The sequence below is a fragment of the Grampus griseus genome (genome assembly GCF_964374135.1).
Source record: "Grampus griseus genome assembly, chromosome: 9".
Classification (NCBI taxonomy): Eukaryota; Metazoa; Chordata; class Mammalia; order Artiodactyla; family Delphinidae; genus Grampus; species Grampus griseus.
In genome coordinates this window covers 5,457,435-5,479,798 of record NC_139003.1, presented here as the reverse complement: position 1 = coordinate 5,479,798, position 22,364 = coordinate 5,457,435, and positions in this window count along the sequence as shown.

Sequence of the window (22,364 nt, the reverse complement as noted above, 5' to 3'; positions counted from 1 at the left end):
AATCAAGTGACCTTTATAAAAAAAAATCACAAAAGTCAGAAGCCAACCTGGGAATAAATCCAGGTTTCTTGATTCAACGTCTGTATCTAAGTGTGTATGTTTGCTGTAGACCTCGCAGCTGTCCATAAAATGGAACAGAGTACTATGTACACATTGAGAACCCTGTAAATTCCAGGTAGTGACCCAGGAGAGAGAGTTTAATTCATGGAGGAGGAGCCCCCTTGTTGAGAGATTCTACACCCGTCCCTGGCGCTGTGGGCGAGGTGTGGGCTGCACGCGCTGGCCACCAGACGTGGCAGTCATGCCCTTGACTGTGTACAGCTCTGGGTTTTATCTTGTTGGTTTTGGAGGCTCTCAGAGGAAGCACTTCTTCTTGAGGTCAAAGTCCAGGGAAAGCACTGTACAAGCAGAGATTTTTTTCCTTCTGTTCTTCAGATGGAACTATGTATTCAGAGATAAGTCTGGTTCCATACTGTCTGTTCATAATGGACTTCATCCATCAGTGAACAAATAAATGTGGAGAACCTTCTATCCAACAGACCCCAGGCCCTGGTCTAGTGGGTGGAGATGCCACAGAAACAAAGCTGAGTCTCTGACCTTAAGAAGCATCATTCCAGCAGAGGGAGAATGGCTGAAGTAAGTAAACAAGTAAAGATCATTTCAGACGTGCCCAGGGTCTATGAAGACGCCATAGCAACGTGGCATCAAGGGGCAGCTTCAGCTGCTGGGGTCAGGCAGCGTGAAGACACCTGAGCAGTGAGGAGGAAGAAGCCAGCAATGCCCTGGGGGAGCAGAACAGGGACAAATCCCCGGGCCCCAAGGGTGGAATGAGCTTAGGCTAGTCAGCAGACAGAGAAAAGACCAGGGGAGGGCAGGAGGTGGCAGCACGGGGCCTGTGGTCCTTCATAAAGGGTTTGCCTTTTACTGCAAGGGTATTGAGAGTGGCCAAATCTGACTTTCTCTGCAGAACGATCACCCCCACAGCTGTATGGGGATGTCCTGTACATGCAGGGTAAGAGCAGAAGCTGGGACACAGGAAGTGGTCCAGGGGAGGGATGACGGTTCACTTGAGTGAAAATGGTTCACCTGAGGGATAATGGTGGCCTGGATTAAGGTTTTTCCATTAAAGATGGTAGAGCTAAAGATACAAGAAAACAGTGAGATAGGGCTGAGAAACTGCATGGGTTTCATTTACGAAATAGGGGGACTCTTGGGGAGCAGATTTAGGGGTATTCAGTAATTCTCTTTTAACCATGTTAAGTTTGAGGTGCCTTTTGACATCCAGGAGGCGACTCAAGCAGATGGTCAGGTAATAGTCCTGTATGGGACTCTGATACCAGGTTTGGACTGGAGTTAGATGTTTCAGAATCAGCCGGGCAGAGATGGTGGATGGAGTCACGGGACTGGCTAGGACTGCTGAATTGGTTTCCTGTGGCTGCCGTAACCAAGTACCACAAGCTGCACGGCTCAAAGCAACAGAAATGTATTCACGTACAGTTCTGGAAGCCAGAAATCTGAAATCAAGGTGTCAGCACAGCCGTGCTCCCTCTGAAAGCTACAAGGGAGGGCCCTTCCTGGCTCTTCGAGCTCCTGGTCAGTTGTTTGCATCATGGGTGTTCCTTGGCTGGCAGCATCACTCCCAACTCCTGCCCTCTCATCACTGGGCATCCTCCCTTGTGTCTGTGTCCAAATCTCCCTCTCCTTATAGGGACACTAGTCATTGGGTTAGGGCCACCCTCCTCCAGCGTGACCTCATCTGAACTTGAGGACATCTCCAAAGACCCTATTTCCAAATAAGGCCACATTCACAGGTTCCGGGAGGATGGGAATTTTTGCGGGGACGCTTTTCAACCCAGGACAGTTAGCCAGGGAAAGGGTGCAGACAGAGGAGAAACCTGATGGGTACAGAACTTTGGGTCCTGACGCCGCGAGGACGGAGAGGAGAAGGGGCTGCCTGGTGAGGAGGGCGGAGTAGAGCACGGCCAGGGCTGTCCCACGAGTCAGGGGAGGCTCTGTTCCAGGAAAGGAGTGGAGTGATCAACCCCGCCGCGCACTGCTCACAGATGGTGGACCGTTTGGCTTTGGAAACATGGAAATAATGGGCAACTTTAAAAGACTCTTTTCAGTGAAATGGTAGGGCAGAAGCACAATTAGATTGGGTTGAAGGCGGCGTGGGGACGGAGCAAGAAGATGGGAATTCCCTGGCAGTCCAGTGGTTAGGACTCAGCGCTTTCACTGCCTTGGGCCCGGGTTCAGTCCCCGGTTGGGGAACTAAGATCCCCATCCCGAAAGCTGCACAGCATGGCCAAACAAAACAAAACAAAACAAACAAAACAAAAAACAGCAAGTAGAGACATCTTTTTTCTGAGACTTGGAAGTGGGGTGCAGAGATGGCGTCAGGGGAGGCTGAAAGGATGTGTGAGGTTGCGTGCAGATGTTTGTGTGAAGATGGGGGGCAGCCGGGTTCACCTGAGGGGGGAGTTGGCAACGCAGGAGGGAAGGGGTGCCGTCAGGAGTGGGGTCCGTGAGCTCATGAGGGCCCAGCATCCCGTACACTTGGGGAGGGGGGCTTCAGAGGAGCAGGACGGGCCGATCATTGTGACAGGAGGGACCTTTGGGATGTTTTTGGTGCAGGTGCAGAGGGACCTCATGGGACTGGTGTTGGGAAGATGACAAGTTCCCATCTGATGGCCTGTATTTCATCTATCGATTTTGGTGAGAGTGGGGAAGTGGGGGGAGGATAGGGCAGATTTTAGGAGGCACAGCTGTGAAGTGTGACTTAAAAGAGAGGGAAGTGGACACACCAGCAGCGTCCAGCAGTGAGGGTCAGGCTGGTCCAGGGCCCACTGGCAATCGACGTGGAAGGAGTGTGCTCAGCAGTCCCTCCGGTGATGACAGGCAGCGGATGTAGGTGAGGGGTGGCTGGGTTTGATCCTAGTTGGGCTTCAGCAGAAGGAGAAATGAGCAAGGGGGTTGGAGGTTCCCAAAGGAGCAGTTATGGTGAAATCTAGGCCCCTCGAAGCAGGGAAGTAGGAGGATGGGGGTGCCAGGAAGCGGAGAGAGGAGGGCTGCGGACTAGAGGACTCATCTGGGGGGACAGTTGTTGACACAGGAGTACAGGCGAGTGGGCTGTGATAGAAGGTGGTGGCCAGGGGACTTCCCTGGCGTTCCAGTGGTTAGGACTCCGTGCGTTCACTGCCGAGGGCCCGGGTTCAATCCCTGGTGGGGGAACTAAAATCCCAGATCACGCAAGCCAAAAAAAAAAGGTGATGCTCGGTGTGTGTCTGAGATTGACGTTTCAGAAGCGGTAGTGTTTGGCCGTGTGATGGGGTGGCCGACCTGGGGAGGAGCTGAGGGCCGAAGGAACCCGGAGGCCAGGGCAGCCGGCGGGAATCCAGTGGAATCGCGTGAGTGCAAGAAAAATAGGGCTTCCTTGATCTTATTTCCCCCTAAATGGTAGGAAATAAAAGGCAAAGGAAAGGAAGCCCATTGCCAGGACCTGAGGGGCAGAGAACCCAGAGAAAGGGGGTCTGTAGGGAAGTGAGCCTGACATTCAATTCCGCCTTCCTGGCTTCAGGGCGTTTGTAAATCCTGACTGCCCGCTAGAGGCCCAGAAACCAAGCAGAGAACAGCTGCACAGGGCCGAGCAGACTTGCAAGCAGCTTCACAGAACTGGGAGAGAAAGCTAGTGTCCTGTGACTGCCCTGCAGGACGGCCAGGAAGCCCCCAGGCTCACTTGGAGGACGGGCCAGCGGAAATAGAACATCTCTCTGAAAGTGTGAAATGCAATTTGAGATGAGAATGAGATTAGCCTTGAAGGAGTCAGACTTTAACAGAAGGGAATGGTTAACAGAAACAAGGGTCCCATAATCCATTAACTGTCCTAATATAACCAGTGAGAATTTGCTCCCAGCTTAAAATTTCGGACTCCCGGCCAGCTCTTAATTTGAAGCTGGGAGCAAATTTTCCCTTGTTTTATCTGATCATGAAGCTTGCAATATGAAAACATGTCACAGGATAAAATCTCCTCAGGTGGACCCAGTTAATGCTGGTAGAGCCTAGCTCTGTGGGAGATCCAGGATACCTCGTTAATCCTCACATCGTTTCATTCAGCCTTCAGAACACCCTGCGGGCTTGTTTTTCTCCTCTCTTCTTAGGAACCAGGCCATAGTCTCAGAGGGTGGGTGTGGTTTGGTCCCATTAGAGCAGCTGGTCGGGGTAGAGCTTGGCAAACCCCAGGTCTTCTGACTCAAAGTCTGATGTGTCATGCAGCCTCCGTCAGGCTGGCGTGTGTTCTGCCCTTCATGGTTTGAAGACCGTGGTCCCTGAAAGGATAGAAGCCAGATAAGACTTCAGCGGCTCTGTGTTTTCATCTGTTACATTTCACCATCTGTCCCAGGCAGGGGGCCTCCCACTCCTTCCTGTTTCTCTGAGCACAACTAAAATCTGTTTTAAAAGTGGACCCAGCATCGGCTGTGAGCCTCAGTGCAGGATGGCCTGAGCTCTCTGGACACTGGTTTAGCCTCCGCCCCTCTCTTCTTAGGTCCTGGGTTACGACCAGCCTGGCAGTCATTGAGAACGTGGGTTTGAAGTTAGGCTGACCTGAGTTTGGAACTTGAATCTTGGCAAGGATACCAGCTGTCACCAGCTGTGAGCACCAGGGACTCCCCTTCTCCGCGCTCCAGTCTCCGCCCACCCCCCGTTTTCCACACCCCGTGTCGCCCTGCCCGTGCCACACCTGGGCTGCTCCTGTGACTTAGTAGCAATGATGCTGTGTGTTCCAGCGCTGGGCCGTAGCAGACCTGGGCCTCCTCTCTTGTGCTCCCAGGACCTCTGGGCCATCATGGGATAAGTCTGCTGCCCATAAGCAAACCCATGTGAAGAAGCCACGTGGAGAGGCCTAGAGAAGAGCCACCCAGAATCCTGGCTCCGCCCGCCCTCCCGAAGGCCCACCGGCCGCTGCCTTGACGGAGGCCGCGTGGAAGTGGACGCCCGGCCGAGTCTAGGCAACCTGCAGGATCACACCAGCTAATTGAACGGCTGTTGTTTCAAGCCTCTGAGAGTTGGATGGTTTGTACACAGCAAAGATCCTTGAACTACTGTTAACTGGGGCAGTGGGAGGGGACTTACATAAGTCTAGTGTTCCGGGAGCTTCTTGCTGGCTCTGAGCCGCCGGGAAGGCGACCCTCTCTTGTTGGACGGGCAGTCCTTCTGCACGGGACCCTGGGAAGGCACACATGGCCTTACCTGTGCTGGGGGGCTGCGGAGGAGGCTCTGCACTGTTCGGCCTGTCCCTGTGCCTCACAGACATGTCTCCCTGCATCGGGACGTTAATTCTCCCACGTCCTGCAGATCTGGGCAAGGGAGGTGGTGACGGGGACGCCTGATCCGGCTCAGCCGGGGCCACTCGAGGAGCAGGGACAGGAGAAGACTGCCCTCGGCTGCTCTGGGCAGATCCACTCTGGGGGGCTTGTAAACGCCAGATGTCTACTTCTTGCAGCTCTGGAGGCTGTGGTGCCCCAGATCGAGGTGCCGGCAGATTTGGTGTCTGGTGAGAGCCCACTTCCTGGCTCACAGACCGCTGTCTTCTCCCGTTGTCCTCACGTGGCAGAGAGGGAGGGGGAGCTCTCTGGGGTCTCTTTACAAGGGCACCGATCCCATGCCTGAGGCTCCACCCTCATGACCTAGTCACCTCCCAAAGCCCCCCCCACCCCGCAATATCATCACAGTGGGGATAAAGTTAGTACCAGGCAGTGTTGGAATCTCCGTCCAAAAAGTGTCTAATTTACTACTGCAAGACTCGGTTTCCGCTTATGAATTTGGGGGGGACACAAATGAAGCAGAGCAGGACCCTAGGGTCCTCCCCTGCTCATGCTGTCCACCTGCTTTTTGTCTGTGGAAAAACTTTAGCCGAGGAACAGGTTTAATCAGAGAAGTGAGAAGATACAGAAGCAAAGGAAAACAAATAGGACAAAACAATAATAGTTTAGTCAGTAAGCAAAGTCAAGGACCTTCAGTTCCTCCTCAAGGGCTACAGATAATATTCTGAGCCCTGTCCTGTGAGCTGTCTTGTAGATACGGAAACCCCCACCAGGTGGAAGAAATTAACGTGATGACCAGCCTGTAGCCATGACATAAGCTGCCACAGTTCCGAGAAAACTGGCCTCAAGGAAATGGGAACAAACCGACCCTGGAACTGAAGATTAACTGTACTTAAAACAACCAAGATGACCCTGATCAGACCACCGCAGGGCCAATTGCAAGATGCCTGTCAGAGCCGCCTGTGCTATTTCTGCACGTAGCCCCCTCCTTCTGCCTATAAAAGCTCTTGCCCCCTGGTTGTCAGTGGGGGCGAGTCGGCCTTTGGACAGGCGTCTGTCCTCCCTGTCCCTGGGTGCCAGTATCCAAAATTCACTTCCCTTACCACCAACCTTGTCTCTTCATTGGCTTTTGAGCGGCGAGCAGCCGGACCCCACTGTCGGTAACACAGTCTACGGCACACCCCAAGGAGGACATTGGGGTGCTGTTCTCCACGGGGGGACATTGGATAAGATTTGATTAGAAGCCTGTGTCCTGCCCCTGAAATTGTCCCCCAACACACAGGACTTGGGGTAAATCATATTGTCGGCATCTTAAATTATTTTATAATTGGTATGCTAAAACTCTTGCCGTGATACTTTGCAGTCGAAAGCCGTTTTCATACGAAAAGGGTCACTTTCTTGACTGATGAATCCACTGAAACTTTGATGCCCATGGTGGAGGGAAGGGCTCCTGAGAAAAGGGCCGCAGGAGTCTTAACGGGTAGATAAAGCTTTGCAGCAAGTGAAGCCCAGTGAGGAGCTGCGTCTCTGAGCAAAACGAGGTTTCCTCTCAGTTTGGATACTTTGACCTGAAGACAAAGCGAACGCAACAGTAAGAAACTTCGAGTTATGGCCAGACCGTTCTTGAACTTACACGAATACTTCACTTCCAGCCTTCGCCGCTTTCCTTCAACAACCTGTGCCCACAATACAACTGTCTTTTTCTTTCTGTGGGCATTAATAACCAGTTTTAGTGATTAGTTCCTGTTCCTGATTCCTACAATATTAAATGAGATACCTCTTGAAGGTACAATTCAATATAGCCTCGTGCTAACTCTATTGTTATATGAGCAACAGTTTTACGGTTTGTAATAACATCCCATTTAAATTCTGCCTGGCAGAATTTGGTTAAATACGAGGTCTGACAATCCTGAACCAGCTCTCAAAGGCTTTCAGTTAATAGTGACATTTTGTGCAATATACTGATACAAGAAAAGCATCCTCCACATTAGTATTAGAGCCAGAAATACTAAAGCAGGTTAAACATTAAACCATACCTAAAGCTGCTTTTTTTTTTTTTTTTTTTTTGCTATTAAACATTAGAGGTCTGGTTTAGCCAAAGAGCATCGTCCCTCACATCAAATTAACGTGGCTTTATATTGTTTTGAGCTTTAGTTTGTAAAGTTGTTTCTCTAATGGAGAAAGTACAGGAGTTCAAACTTCTGTAAACTTAGAGCCCTTTATGTCTGTGTATTCAAAGTGCTGTTATAATGAAGATCATTTGATTCTGTGCTAGAGGTTCTTGGGTGCCTTTGCCCCTTGAATGGAGGCTGTGCACTTCTGAGCTACAGCACCACGAGGGGGTCGGTGTAGGGAAATGCAGACGGTGATGCCCCAGCCCCATGAGCCTGCACCTCTGAACAGCTCTCTCTTCAAGGGCTGAAGGGAGAATGTTTGTGCCACCCGGGCCCATCAGATGCAGGGAGCCGTTTGGACACCGAGATGCCTGGGATTCTTCTGGACGAGGCTTGGATCCAAAGGTCTGGTTGCTGGGCTTGTTGTAATCACCCTCACATCCTGCAGCGTCCTTCCTCAGACTGGTCTGGGAGCTGGGGAAGCGTGTGTCACACGAGAGGACTCAAAGGAGCAAATCCCGCTGAAATTCAAGGCACAAAGCACTGCTTTTGCCTAAAGAACAAATACGGGGATAGACAGGAAGAACTGGACCACCTCTCCTATTTCCAGTTCTCCTGGCTACCAGGTGTATCATGCAAACGTGATGCTCATAACACAATGATCTTTTCTCGGGTTCCTGATCGAAGAATCTAACTCCTTCGGTTCTCATTCATTCATTGGTTCATTCGGCAAGATTCACTGAGCCGCCAGGCTCTCAGCTCCATGGTCCCTGAGGTGAAGGAACACCAGAGCTTTCCCGGGAAGCCGTGGTCCATCGCGGGGTGGGGGGGGGGCGGGGGGGACTGACAGGAAAAGGCAAACAGAAGCCCGGGAAGGTAGCTGCTGGTGCAGCAACTACAAAAAACACGCCAGCAGCAACAGAGGCCAGAAAGCAAACTCTGGAAGTTGGGGAGGCATTACCAAGAAGTATCATTTGACCTAAATCTCCAAGGAGGCGTCAAGACTGGGGGGCGGTCACGGCAGTGGCTGTTCCTGGTTTCTGGTTGCTTATGTCTCGGGTGGAGACCCTGGACCCCCCCAGTATGAAGCCCATACTTCCAAAGGCAGCCAGACAGGTCCCCCTCTCTTTCTGGGCATGTTTTAGAAAACCTCAGTCTGTCTCCTCTGTCCCACCACACTCACAGTGCTTCCGACCCCAGACACGTAGGGGTTTTTCCGCCGAGCAATTCTCTGCCACACCAGCTGGGTGTCCTACAGTTTAGCTCAGTTCTGATACTAGCCACCCGGAGATAGCGTCAGATCCCACAGCTTCAGGGCCCGGTCCCACAGGATCGTCCCTACCTCAGACAACAGTCTAGGTTCTCACCTGTGTTTCTGGCCCATCAGTGATTCCTATGACCCCTCCACTTTGGGTGCAATTAACTTGCTAGAGCAGCTCACAGAACTCAGAGAAACATTCTGCTTACTAGGTTACCGATTTATGGTGAAAGGACACAGCTCGGGAACAGCCATATGGAAGAGACGCAAAGGGCAAGGTTTATGGGAAGGGATGCAGGGCTGCTGAGCCCTCCGCCACGTGTTCACCAACCTGGAGGCTCTTCAGATGCCACACTTTGGAGATTTTTATGGAGGCTTCATCCCAGAGGCATGATGGATCATTAACTGCATTTCCAGCCTGTCTGCCCTCTCAGGAGGGTGCTCTCAGGGGAGCCGGGGCTGAATATTCCCAACTTCTAATCACTGCTATCACCCAGGGAATTCCAAGGGTTTTAGGAGCTTTGTGTCGGGAACCCAGGGCAGAGACCAATATATACGCATATTTTCTCTTACCTCATAGGGCAACAGCCTGACGCGTGGGATAAAAGCCAGCTCTCGGGTCATAGTTATTCCATGATTGTGTAATAAAAACCCTTTCCCAGTGGATTGGGCAGGTGGCCGCCTTTTTCTGAGAATTCTGGAGGACTGTGATTTCTCCCTGTGATAAACTTCCCTTTGAGGACGCTTTGTTCTGCGTCCTAGAAGCTAGGACCTGGCTCAGGGGCGACATCCAAGTCACGGAAGCATGGGTTGCAGAAGCCAGCTTCTGTCTCTTAAGATGAAGATGTGCTAGGTTTTCACTCTTCCTGCAGATGTTCTTTGTTTCTTTTTCTTGTCTCCTCCCTGTTACCCATTCTTCCTCAGGTGTGACCAGTGATTCTGTGCCGCTGGGAACCTTGCCAGGGAAGGTTTGGGCGGCGGGAAGAAAGTTACAATACGCGCTTCGGCACAAAGCCCTTTCTGTCCTTCCCTCTCTACCCTTCGGGCTGCTTGGCGGTTTCTGTGACCCCGCTCACTTGTGACACTTCAACTCGCGAGGTGGTTTCTTGCATCTCTCCCTTGGTTTCTGCTGGTCTCCTCTCCTCTTGGTGTTCAGCTGAACGATGACCCCTGGGGGCTGTGTTTGGGGGAAGCAGGACCCGTGTGCTTCACCCTGAGCCAGACTCAGGTTCCTGAGTTTGGGGGGAGGGGTGGGGTGAGAGCTCCAGACCGTCCCCTCCTCCCTCCGGAAGGACCCCCTGAGGAGGCGATACACCCCAAATCACACTGCTTTGCAGATCCCACCATGGGGCCACGATGACCCACTGATCTAGTTTAGAACCACCCAGAGCCTTTCCACCCTAAACAGAGGGAATTTCACCCTCTCCAATGTCCCTTCTATTGCATTAATTTTCTTTCCTTATTTTTTTTAAGTTGTGGTAAAATATACATAACATGAAATTGACCATTTTAACCATATTTAAGTGTGCAGTTCAGTAGCTTTCGGTATATTCACAAGGTTGTACAACCATCACCATCATCATCTGCAGAACGTTTTCATCTCCCTAAACTGAAATTCTGTCCCCATTAAACACTGACTCCCCATTCCTCCTCCACTTCCCACCCAGGCCTTGACACCCTCCATTCTACTTCCTGTCTCTATGAATTTGATGACTCTAGTATCTCATAGAAGTGGAATGACACAGTATTTGTCTTTTTGTGCCTTGCTTATTTCATGCCCTCAGTTTCATCCATGTTGTAGCAGGTACCAGGAATACCCTCCTTTCGGAGGCTGAAAAATATTCCATTTATGCATAGACCGCATTTTGCTTATCCATCATCTATCGATGGACACTTGGCTATAGATTAATTTAACAAACATGTTTTGAGTGCCAATGATGTAGCAGGCAGACCGTTTGCTGCTGGAGATAAGATTGCTATTGAGGTAACTAGGGAGTCCCTGCCCTCCCAGAGGTGAAGAGGCACTAACTAGTAACGGCTAGAAGTAATGGTTTACCAAGATCCCAGTGAAGAGACTATCAATGTATGTATCCTCCACAATGTTTACTAAAACCCTTGGGCACCTAATTGCAAATGAATAAAGTAAGTAGCAGAAATATGAATGGAAAAAACTGCAAGTCATCATACATAGTTTAAATCTTAAAGGGGGTCCTCATAATGGTAAATTTAAATTACAGCTATAGGACAGCCATGCTTATCACTAGCTGTATTGTTTCTAGCTGCTGTGGTAGAAACAGGTAGATGAGCAGTTCTCCTGTGTTCCCTGGGTAAGCGGCAGGAGTTTCTGGTTTTCTGTGCTGTTCCAGGGGAGCAGACCCCGAGCACCTGGCCACAGGCTCCAGAGGACACTGTGGGCCCCCACGTTTGCCTGCACTGTTATTCCAGTTTCCTCTTGCTGTCGCATGCTCTTCGCTCTGCAAACATCTCGTTAAATTGTGTTTTTTAAAAACGCCGTTCGCTTTAGGACCGCATCCTGCAATGTGTCTTCTTTACCATGAGTGGTTGCTCTGCAGATTTTTCTTTTTTTTTTTTTTTTGCGGTACGCGGGCCTCTCACTGTTGCGGCCTCTCCCGTTGCGGAGCACAGGCTCCGGACGCGCAGGCTCAGCGGCCATGGCTCACGGCCCCAGCCGCTCCGCGGCACGTGGGATCTTCCCGGACCGGGGCACGAACCTGCGCCCCCTGCATCGGCAGGCGGACTCTCAACCACTGCGCCACCAGGGAAGACCTCTGCAGGTTTCTGAATGTGTCTGTCCTGCCTTAGACAGAGGCCAGACAGAGCCTCGACAGACCCTGGTTTCCGCGGGGTTCCGGCCACGCTCCCCAAGATGCCAGTTGTCTTTATATACATTTCTCATCTGGTCCCTGAATCGTTCTAGGTCTCCCTCTTGTGGGCCATCAATGAAATAAAACAGCAATTGTTTTTAATAGATATGACGAAGAATCTTACGGATTATAAGGAATCGATTTCTGTGAATCCTATGACTTGAATAGGACCTTTCACTGGTTTTATTACAAAATATTACAAACTTATAAAAAGTGTATAGAGAATAATATAAAAATACCCATGCACCCACACACTAGCTTTATCAAATCTTACCATTTTGCCCCATATTTACTTTAGATCTTTTAAGAAATAAGGTAGATACAGTTGAGGACCCCTCTGTACATCCCTCTCTACATACACACAGAATAAGGTAACCATTATTCTGAATTTGTATTTATTACTCCTGTACATACTTTTATACTTCTCTGCATTATATGTGTATCAATACAATACAAACAACCAACAAGGACCTACTGTATAGCACAGGGGACTATACTCAATATTTTGTAATAACCTACAAGGGAAAAGAGTCTGAAAAAGAATAGATATATATGTATGTATAACTGAATCACTTTGCCGTATACCTGAAACTAACACAACATTGTAAATCCACAATTACCTCCATAAAAAAATGAAATTAACTTAAAAAAATACAATACAAATTATTATTTTACTTTTTTTTAGCTTTATGAGGACGTTATGATGCTGGTGGTTTTCTTTTGCAATCTGCTTTTCTCCTATTACGCTGTTGAAGTTTATCTTTGTGGCTCCAAGTCAGTCATTCTCTTCTGTAGTCTGTCGCTTGTATGAATACCACCATATGTTTACCAATTCTCTTATTCTGAAGTATTCAGATTGTTTGGCGCTTTCCTCACAGCAAACAGTACTGTACCAGAGAATCTTCTACTTGCCTCCTGTATACGTGTGAACCTCTCTTGGGCGCACTGCTGGCTCGTTGTGTTTGGTTTACTTCAGCTTCTCTGCATGTTGCCAAATCGTTCACAAAAGGATTGTACTACTTTTTCTTTTTACCTTTAAAAAAATTTTTTATTGAAATATAAATATATATATATATTCCTTTCAGATTCTTTTCCATTATAGGCTATTACAAGATATTGAATATAGTTCCCTGTGCTATACAGTAGGTCCTTGTTGGTTATCTATTTTATATATAGCAATGTGTGTATTTTAATCCCAAACTTCTAATTTATGCCTCCCCCTCCTCTTCCCCTTTGGTAACCGTTAAGTTGGTTTTCTATGTCTATGAGTCTGTTTCTGTTTTGTAAATAAGTTCATTTGTATCATTTTTTTAGATTCCACCTGTAAGCGATATCGTATGTTTGTCTTTCTCTGTCTGACTTACTTCACTTAGTATGATGATCTGTAGGTCCAACCATGTTACTGCAAATGGCATTTTTTCATTCTTTCTTCTTTATCCACTCATCTGTCGATGGACACATTTAGGTTGCTTCCATGTCTTAGCTATTGTAAATAGTGCTGCAGTGAACATTGGGGTGCATGTATCTTTTCGAATTAGAGTTTTTGTGTTTTCTGGATATATGCCCAGGAATGGGACTGCTGGATCATATGGTAGCTCTGTTTTTAGTTTTTTAAGGAACCTCTATACTATTCTCCATAATGGTTGTACCAGTTTACATTCCCACCAACAACGTAGGAGGGTTCGTTTTTCCCGTGCTATAGATTTCAATAATGATGTTCAAGATGCCAGGTAGCCCTCTTCCGCGTTTTGATTCCCAACTGGGATTTTTTTTTTAAATTGAAGTATGGTTGATTCATAATGTTTCAGGTGTACAGCAAAGTGATTCAGTTATATATATATACTGAATATATATATTCAGTTATATATATATATAATATATATATTATATATATTCAGTTATATATATATATATATATACATACACACATATATGTATGTGAAAGTCATCATACATACAAAAGAGTCTATTTACATTAAGGGATAAATAGGGAAAAACAATAAAATGAACAGGTAGTAAGAAGGGAGTGAGAAAAACAAAAATGAAAGGCATCTAGATCCCTAAGACTTCACTGTTAGAAGATGGTATTGGAAAACTTTATTTTTAAAATCACGTATTAGTTTTCCTTTCAATTACTAGGAACCAGTGATCATTTTAGGTCATTGCAGAAAGCCATCTCTGTCTCACCCTCCTCCTGGAGCAGCTGACCTGCATGTCAGTGCGAGAAGGTGGTGCCTGTATCTGACTGGAACCAAGAGAATATAAGAGTCGGGTGGAAGAAAAGAGGAAGGAGGAAACGTATTCTACAGCTCTTCTCTGTTCAGCCCCCAAAGGAGCGATGAATTGCTTCTGTGCTCCTGTGGAGCTGTGTGCACCCTGTAGGTTTGACCTAGTCCTTTGGGGCACATGGCTCTGTGTATTTTCTAATAAAACTTCCCCCTTTTATTCTTAAGTGAGAGAGGGAGTAAAGTAATCCAAAAATCACCAGAGCCTGACATATCTCATACGGGACATCTACTTGAATTAAAGGGAAACAAGTGCTATGGTGTTTTCTTGCTTTTGTTTTTACTAAGTCAAAAATATGGATTAGAGTGGTTAATGTTTACTTAAAAAGAAAATGACATCCAAAATAGAGCAGTCAAAGCAAACCCGAAGTGAAAGTTAACAAGTGTTACAGGACGTCGACAGGAAGCAGAAAGTGCGGTGTGGAAATGAAACCACTTTTTAAAAAGCACATAAGGAGCACAGTGGATGAGGGTGATGTTTTCTTAGCAGGAGTCAAAGGATATCAATCACCTTAAGGTACTTTTTCTCCTCAATTTTATTTGTGGTAAAATGCACATAAAAATTTTCCTCTTAGCCGCTTTTAAGTATACAGTTCAGGGGTATAAAATACTATTATCGTGTGGTACCACCATCAGCACGTCCATCTCTATAACTCTTGTCATCTTGTAAAACTCAACAATTCATTTCCCACTCCCCTCCTCCTTCCCCAGCCCCTGGCAAGCATTCTGCTTTCTCTCTCTATGATTTTGACTATGATTTTGACTATGATTTTGACTCTCTCTATGATATTGATTTTGACTATGATTTTGACTCTCTCTATGATTTTGACTCTCTCTATGATATTGACAGAATGTCCTTCCTTTTCAAGGCTGAATAATATTCCATTGGATGGACATGTCACATTTTGCTTATCCCCTTATCCATCGATGGGCACTTGGGTTACTTCCATGTTTTAGCTATTGTGAATAATGCTGTTTAAAAGTTTATTATTTGGCACGTGAACCAAGCTACCAACATCAAAAGGCTTCAAATAGACTGTTTCTATTAAATAATCAATATTTTGAATAATTGACCTAAGGCCCTAGAGTTTATGTAATTCTCATTTTTAGAGCATCTTTGTCAGGCAGATGTTTTGGGCATCCCAGAACCAAAGTTTTATGTTTTTTGAGTAATTGAAGACAAAACTGATCATTTCACCAAGAGGCCAATGATTAACGTCTACCAAAAGCAATTTTGGTATTACTTATCCAGGGGAACTAGCTTCATTTGGCTAGAGTTGATTTACAGGGTTATGTTCATTTCTGCTGTACAGCAGTGTTTTAAATTTATTTTTTCTATTGAAGTAGAGTTGATTTACAGGGTTATGTTAATTCCTGGTGTACAGCAATTTTTAAATTTATTTTTTCCATTGAAGTAGGGTTGATTTACAGGGTTGTGTTAATTTCTGCTCTACAGCGGTTTTTTAATTTATTTTTTCTATTGAAGTGGAGTTGATTCACAGTGTTTTACACCCTGGATTCTTTTTTATTTTTATAAATTTATTTATATTTATTTTTGGCCACGTCGGGTCTGTGTTGCCGCACGCAGGCTTTCTCTAGTTGTGGCGAGCGGGGGCTACTCTTCGTTGCGGTGCACGGGCTGCTCATTGTGGTCGCTTCTCTTCTTGCAGAGCACGGGCTCTAGGCACACGGCCTTCAGTATTTGTGGCACTTGGGCTCAGTAGTTGTGGCTCACGAACTCTAGAGCGCAGGCTCAGTAGTTGTGGCACACAGGCTTAGTTGCTCCGTGACATGCGGGATCTTCCTGGACCAGGGCTCAAACCCATGTCCCCTGCATCGGCAGGTGGATTCTTAACCACCACACCACCAGGGAAGTCCTGCACCTTGGCTTCTTTAGCATCCTTTCCCTGCAGGTGTAGAAGTGGGCGCCCTCCACTTCACATCACACTGCTGTTTCCCAGATTCAGGGCAGGATTCCCAGCTGTGTGCTGGAGTCCAAGATTAATAAGAAATAACCTCTCCACTCCTGGAGCTCACAGGCTGGTAGGAAAGCACCATCGGCAGCTACTACTGGTTTTGCAATAAATGGACAGCAAGCATCCCCGTGATAATAGCTCAACCAAACTTTATGTCAGACCTTTACCCAGTTTCCCTGGAAAGACCGTCCTTCAGTGTTATTACACGGCCCTTCCCTGATTGTTCGCCGGTTCCCCTCTTGTGGATTTTCTTCTAATTACAATGTGCCTAAAAACTCCTCTAGATACTTCACCTACACAGCCACCCTAGGCGGTCAACACTACTCTCCCCGCTTAGAGATCAGACAGCTGAGGCTCAGAGAGGTTATATTGGCATTTTTCAAACTGAACGGAATCTCCCGTTGCAGAGCAACAGGCTCCGGACGCGCAGGCTCAGCGGCCATGGCTCACGGGCCCAGCCACTCCGCGGCATGTGGGATCCTCCCGGACCGGGGCACGAACCCGTGTCCCCTGCATCGGCAGGCGGACTCTCCACCACTGCGCCACCAGGGAAGCCCCGGAATCATGTAATTGTTCACTGGCTCTGCAGATGGCTTCTTAGATGAGGAATTTTTTTTTCCCTCAAATGAAGCCTTAAGTGGAAGCTAATCAGATAAAGGCAGAGATGTTCTGGTTGAAGGAGGAATACTTTCCAGCCTATGACTCACACCCACTCCGAGGATCCAGAAGCACCCAGGAGAAGCCCCGAGGGACCTAGAGGAGGTCAGAATGTAACCGCTAGCTGGGTGGCCATGGGCTAAGCAAAGACTATTATAGCTTAGAAGTTTCATTTTAATTGGATTTGTTAAGTTTGAGATGCTTAGACAGTTGGATAAATATTAGGACTCGGTGGAGAGGTAGGACATGGGGGTATGAATTGGGGTGTCAGTGCACACAAATGGTATTTCCTCTCTAAGGATCACTGAGGTCATCTGGGACAAAGTGCAAATAAATGGTAATAGAGGATCCAGGACTGAACCCCACAGCGCTCCGATTTTAGAGGCTGAGAAAAAGAAGAAACTCCAGCGAAGAAGAACCAAAGGAGAGTATGCTCAGGCAAGCCAAGTTTAGAGACTGTTTCAAAAAGGAGGAAGTGACCAACCCTGCGGTATCTGCTGAGAGGCCAGTAGATGAGGACATAACAGTGACTACTGGATTTGGCCGGTGTTCGTTGGTGACTTGGATGAGAGTGTTCTAACGAAGTGGTAGGGATAGGAGACTGAGCAGGTCGATTTGGAGAGTGTATAGTTAAGAGTATTATTAGATTAGGCAGGGATAACAGAGCACCCTTGAAGTCTCAGGGGCTTAACCCAAATGTTCATATGTTGCTTAAATTAGGCCTCCTGTGCATCCGGTATCTTGTAACTATACCTTGTGGTATCTACACCCTCCATCTTGTAGCTATGCCATCTAGCAGACTTCAAAGGTCGCTCTTCAGGAAAAGAGCTGGTGGGGGGGGACCTCTTACTTACTCTTAAATCCCCTGGACCACAGCCGTCTGGCCAGAACAAGGAGCATGGCCCCTCTAAACTGCTAAGGGCTATAAGTCTTCCTGCTTGCCCAGGAATGAGAGGAGAGCCAGCCTGGAGACCTCATGTAACTTTTACTGCAGGGAGTAATGGATGTGAGGGATGGAGAGAGTGCCCATGGAGACCTCTTCCAAGATTTTCCAAGAGAACAGTGGCTGGAAGGGGACAAAGGGTCAAGGAAGGGTATTTGTAAGTTAAAAAAATAAAATTTATACACTTTTAAAGGTTATTCTTCATTTACAGTTATTACAAAATATTGGCTCTAATACCCATGTTGTACAATACATCCTTGAACCTATCTTATTACACCCAGTAGTTTGTACCTCCCACTCCCCCACCCCTATATTGCCCCTCCCACCCCCCACTGGTTACCACTAGTTTGTTCTCTATATCCGTGAGTCTGCTTCTTTTTGGTTATATTCACTAGTTTGCTGTATTTTTTAGATTCCACATATAAGTGATTTCATATAGTATTTGTCTTTCCCCGTATGACTTGTTTCACTTAGCATAATGCCCTCCAAGTCCATCCATGTTGCTACAAATGGCAATATTGCATTCTTTTTTATGGCTGAGTAGTATTCCATTGTGTGTGTGTGTGTGTGTGTGTGTGTGTGTGTGTGTGTGTGTGTACACACCCATATACCACATCTTCTTTATCCGTTCATCTGTCAATGGACACTTAGGTTGCTTCCAAGTCTTGGCAGTTGTAAATGATGCTGCCGTGAACATTGGGGTGCATGTGTCTTTTTGCATTTCCCACCAACAGCACATAAAGGTCCCCTTTTCTCCGCATCCTCACCAACATTTGTTATTTGTGTTCTTTTTGGTGACAGTCTAAAAGATTCATTGGAGAGGGAGAAACTGGTGATGCAGGAAGATGAGACAAACGTAAGTCTGAGGTTAGCCCTTGAGAAGGCAAGAGGATGGGATTCTGAGCATAACAGTGGGTTTGCCTCCAGGGAGAGCAGGGACATTTTTCCTTTTCTAACAGAGAAAAGGCAGAGAGTATATATACAAATATTGGTGGTTGGTGGAATAGGTGGTAGGGAAAGAAAATGAGGTGTTGAGTTAGCCAAAAAATTCTTTTGGTTTTTCTGTAACATCTTACGGAAAAACCATGAACTTTTTGGCCAACCCAATAGTTCTCATCTGAGTGCTTCTCTGTTCTCTGCCATCACCAGCTGAGAATGAGGGTAGGAGGGAGGGGAGGCTGGAGATTTGAGAAGAAAAGTGAAGGTTGGCTTGCTCATTTCTGCCTACTCCCGGTTTATGTGACACAATTCCTAACAGCCTCCTGTATGGGGCGCCTCTTCTGCCTCATTCCTTATACTCTTGCCCTCACCACTGTGGAGGTGACTGGTTCTGTGATGATGCCCGACTGATTCATGCTGGTGCATGTGGAAGAGCTCATCTTTGGTCCCTTTTGTCCCCCTTGTCCCCTTAGTTCTGTGAATACCCAACTCAGAATCATGGCGGAGCGAACAAACCTTCACCCACTAGAAACAGGAGGTGGTGGAGAAATACGTCCCCTTTTTCTACTCCTATGGACAATCCTGATGTATGGTTTATAGGTGTTTATTTAATATTTTCTCTCATTTTGTGGGTTGCATTTTCACTCTTAATTGTGTCCTTTGGTACATAAGTTTTTAATTTTGAGGTAGTTCGATTTATCTTTCTTTCATTGCCTGTACTTTGGTGTCATATCCAAGAAATTATCACCAAATCCAATGTCATGAAGCTTTTACCCTGTTCTAAGAGTTTCTATAGTTTTATCTCTCTCTCTCTTTTTTTTTTTTTTTTGGCCATACCGTGTGCCATGTGGGATCTTAGTTCCCCGACAGGGATCGAACCCGTGGCCCCCTGCAGTGGAAGCGCAACATCTTGACCACTGGACTGCCAGGGAAGTCCTATAGTTTTATCTCTTAACACTTAGGTCTTTGATCCATTCTGAGTGGAAACAACCCAGATGTTTATCAACTGATGACTGGATAAACAAAATGTGGTATTTTCATACAATGGATTATTATTTGAGCATAAAAAGGAATGGAGTACTGACATGTGCTGCAGTGTGGGCGAACCTTGAAAATACAATGCTCAGTGAAAGAAGCCAGATGCGAGAACCACGTGCTGTGTGATTCTGTTTATATGAAAGGTCCAGGATAAGTAAATTCTCAGAGACAGAAAGTAGATAGGTGGTTGATGGAGGATGGAGAGAAGGGGAAATGGGTGTGACTGCCAGGTGTTATGGGGTTTCTTTGAGCTGAGGAAAATGTTCTGAAATTAAATAGTGGTGATGGTCCCACACCTTTGTGAACATACTAAAAAACCTCTGAACTGTTATATTTTAAAAGGGTGAATTCTGTGTTATGTGAATTATATCTTAATAAAAAAATAAAAATAAAATAAAATTCTAACTATTGTATGTGCACCTTTCTCAGAAGGAAAGATTTGACTTTATTACAACAAACCAACCATGCAATGCTTGCAAAACTCCTGTGATAAATTTGTCCAAAACTGGGGCCAACTCACTTTTTTTTCCTTCAGGCTGTGAGGCTATAACATGCACACAGTGGAGGGCACAATGTTCAGTGAACAGCCCAGTGACTGCATATGTAGGCTCTGTGAGGCTTTCACTCAGATCAAGAAGATACGGCGTGTCCGGCCCTATAAAAGGCTCACCCTGGGCCTCTCTCAGAAGCAGGCATTCCCGCCCCCTCCCAGAGGTAATCACCACTCTGACCACCATCACTCTGGATTAGTTTTGCCTCTTCTAGAGCCTCATAGAATTAGGGTTATAGGCTGTGTCTGGCTTCTATCAGTGTCACGTCTGGGCGTTCATCCTGTTGTGTGGCTGTGTGGCTCAGTCATTTCAGTGCTGCTTTGCGTTCTGTTACCTGTAGAAGCACAATTTATCCATTCTCCTGTTGATGGCATTAGGGTTGTTTCCAGTTGGGGGCTACTATGAATAAAAACTTACCTTTTAATATTATTATAAAAGTACAAAAAAGCACCTTCCCTTAGAGCCTGTCTGAAGGAGATTGGAAGTCATGCTTGGAGGTTTATAACTGGCTGTCGTATCTGCCCCAGGAGAGGTGTCAAAACCGCAGCCCACTCCCTTCCTCTCACATACCAGCAGATGGCTGGTCCCAGGCAAAACACTGAGTCAGCCCCTTTCATGGGGGGAGGGTCGGATCTGCTCAGACACGTTAAGAAAGAAGAAATTTTGCGAGCCTTTGGCTGAATTCAGGTACTAATATCTAAAGTTGAGTAATACAGGGTAAGAAATAAAAAGGCAGCCAGTAACTCTTTGGCTTATCTCTGTCTCTTGAGGTATTCTGAAAACTTCTTTGTTTTCTTAAGTTTATTTCAGAAGAGGCAAAAACAAGGCTTGCCCTAGAGAAGGCTAGGATTTTGACTTGCCCAATGCTAGGTTTTTCCTATTTCCTCAGCTGAGGAGAGAGAATTCTAAGACTTTCTGGAAAGACCCTTTGAACTTTGGAATTCCTGGATCCTGCCCGCTGATTGGAGCTCCCGGGCAGGGGCCTCTGGGGCTGGTGAGGAGCTGTGTGATGTCACAGGGCTTTGTGAGTTAGCCTGGGGCCGCCTGTGTTTTGAGCCCTGCCATGCGGGGCAGGGTACCCAGCACAGTCAAGTTATTTGCTCAGAACGCATTCAGGAAAAAATTCCATCTTCCAGATCATTCAGTGTAGACTCCTGCCTAATTCCGCCTATGACTCAGCTTGGAGAATACAACTAGAGAGCAGCCAGTGGTTTTCTCAGTGGTATGTGGCTGGACTCAGTCTGCTGAAAAGTGGGAACAAAGATGGGGGGGCTGTCCTTCCACCTAGAATCAGTGGGAGCAGCGCATCAAATCACGGAATCTTGAATGGGATGCTGGCTCTGGGGATTAGGATTAAGAAGATCAGATTTTTCGGGCTGGGTTATGCCACCTTAGAGGCTTACTGGGCATCGTAATAACTTTAGTTCTTGAAAATCAGGGCCAATTCTCAGTGTATACCACAAACATACACCCTTTGTACTTCTTAGGATTTATACAAAGAGAACGTATTACTTATTCAAAAAGCGAAATAGAAAAAAAAACTCTTGGTAGTATCAGAAAGTCAGAGATCTTGTATGGAGATCGGTATTAAGATTGTTCTTGGAAAGCAAGGGATTACAAATACTGATTATTTGCAGAAAAATTAGTTGTGACATTATCTAAAGCATGGTCATGTTTTCCTGGCTCTAAAAACGAACACTTTAAAACTCAGTGACTGTAAATCCAGATTTATTTTAGGGCTTTGGTTTCTCGGTGTGCGTGTGCACGTGTTAGTGACTACCGGCAGCGTTCTTTTTTGCTTTACTGGATTCTTTTCATTAACTCTCAGGTTTTTTTTTTTTTTGAATGCATTTAAAATTTTGTTTGCTATACATACAAATCATCACTGAAATATTTTTTAACAACTTAATTCTGTATTTTTCTAGCATATGAGTTTTAGTGAAGGAAATAATTGAACATGGTTTCCTTCTGAGAATACAGAGTCGAAGAGCCAATCACAGAGCTGCGGGATCTATCTCTGGGTAGGAGAGGTTTTCTGCGTTTTGTGGGAGTGTGGGGAGGGTGTTGGGGGCGGGAGGGGGAGAGATGAGGTGCATATTCCAGAGAACTAATAGGAGCTCTGCTTTAAGAAAATGCAAAATAAGACAACTGATATTAGTAAAATAAGAAATTTGGGGGGGAGGGATATTTTTATAAGTGTTCATATCTAAAGAAAATTTTCCCCCAATTTTCTTTTTTTTTTAATTTGTAAGAAAATTTTTATTTTATAATGGAGTAGAGTTGATTTACGGTGTTGTATTAGTTTCAGGTGTGCAGCAAAGTGATTCAGTTAGACATATGCATGTATCTATTCTTTCCCAAATTTTCTTAGTATGGTAGAATCTTTCTAGAGTATGG